The following is a 1,681-nucleotide window of genomic DNA, read 5'->3' as shown; positions in this document are numbered from 1 at the left end:
CCTGGATCCAGATCCAGCCTGGAGTTTGGACGCCCATGCTTTCAAGTGTTTTCCTTCCCATCCTCCAAGACTTGATCTCTTGCCTGACCTCTCTGTCATCCTGTAACTATCCTCCGCTCTAAACCTGCCCCCTCAGTATTCACCATCTCAGCCTAAAAGAACAGGAGTGTGTCAACAAAGCAACAAAAGCCCTCAAGGGCTGCATTTTCTTCAAAGTAAGAGATTGCCTTGACTACTAAAAATAGTGGAGAACATTCAGAGAGTTAGAGGTCAAAGGAACTAGCTGCAAATAGTGCCACTGGTGGATGCAGCGTTTCACAGGAACGAGACCATGTACCCGACTCTCTGCATGTGCACGATCAAATCAATTGCATGCGAGTGGCTTGCGGGCAGATGAAGCATGACCGACTTGCTATCTAGAAGTCAGCTCTAAAGGTTATTTGTTGTTGGAGGCTACAGAGCAACTCCCTAGCAGACTAGCTTGGCACAGGGAAAAAAACCCTGCGAGCATCAGCTCAAGGTTTCCTTCAACTGCTTCCTCAGCAGGCTGAGACTGGGTGCTGCTCTCCTTGCTCTTGCTGAAGCAACCAGACACTCCAACCCTAAAAACTCATAGGGTGCGTCCCCTTGCATTTCCCCGGGGATGAGTAGCAGTGGCACACTTCGTGCCACTGCTACTTGCCCCTGGGAATGCCCGTGCCACTTGCGCTCTGGCACGCAGCACGTTGCCCCAGGCGAGGTAGGGGAGGCTGAGGCCAGCAACTGTGATCTCCCGGGGTCAGAAAAACCCCCTCGTGCTGCAAAGTAGCAGTGCAGGGAATGCCTGCATGCACGGTGTGTGGCGCTGCAGACTGGTCTGCAATGTCTGTGCTAGTCTGGACGCACCCACGGGCTTCAAAGCAGGAGGGAGCACAGCTCTTCTGTCCCCACAGCACACAGCAAAGCAAAGCAGTGTTCCCTGGGACAGCCTCCCAGTGGCAGCACCACACCCTAAACCAGGGGTGGGCAATTATTTCAGCTGGGGGGCTGCTTAATGAGTTTTGGTGGGTTGTTGAGGGCCACTGGTCCCACCCCTTGACAAGTGCCCCACCCCCCTGGTTGCCATCTTGGGACCAGAAGTCCCATACCCATCTCCAACTTTTGCCACCAGAAGTCCCTCCCATTGCCCCTGGAAATACTTCTTTTGGCAAGGGGGTTTGCCATTTTGGAAATGAAAAAGACCTAAAGTATATACTAAAAATCAAACCTCTGTAATAACGTATTTTAATTTTATTTAAAAAAATATTTTTGTCCCAATTTGTGTACGTTTGCACTGTATATATAGAAATGATTCCATAATAGCTCAAAATGAAGTCTTACTCTTGTATATTGTGGGGTGTGGAGGGGTGTGGTGGTTATGGGGTTTGTGTGGGGCTGTGGGTGTTTGTATGTGGGGTTTGTGGGGGGGCGTGTGTGTGGACGTGTGTGGATGAGGGGTATGGGGGCCTGTGGGTGTGTGTGGATGCAGGGTGTGGGGGAGGCTGCAAGGGCATGTGTGGAGGGCGTGTATGTGTTGGTGTGTGTGTGGTGGGGTGTGTGCACGTAGCAGTGAGCAGGACTCCCTCCAGAGGCATGCAGGTGTGTGTGGAGGGGGTGTGGAGGAGGGCGTGGGGTGGGGTGTGACTGTATGCAGGAAGCGTGT

General features: G+C 52.3%; 1 protein-coding gene across 3 annotated transcripts in view; it reads right to left on the bottom strand.

Moving 5' to 3' along the window:
* MTHFD1 (methylenetetrahydrofolate dehydrogenase, cyclohydrolase and formyltetrahydrofolate synthetase 1) overlaps positions 1-1,681 on the bottom strand; it is an 83,589-nt gene that overhangs the window by 53,115 nt on the left and 28,793 nt on the right. The gene's annotated exons all lie outside the window — the stretch shown is intronic.

The sequence above is a fragment of the Gavialis gangeticus genome, unplaced genomic scaffold, assembly GCF_001723915.1.
Source record: "Gavialis gangeticus isolate Ggan-Ray unplaced genomic scaffold, GavGan_comp1, whole genome shotgun sequence".
Taxonomy (NCBI): domain Eukaryota; kingdom Metazoa; phylum Chordata; order Crocodylia; family Gavialidae; genus Gavialis; species Gavialis gangeticus.
This window is presented reverse-complemented; position numbering and strand designations above follow the sequence as displayed.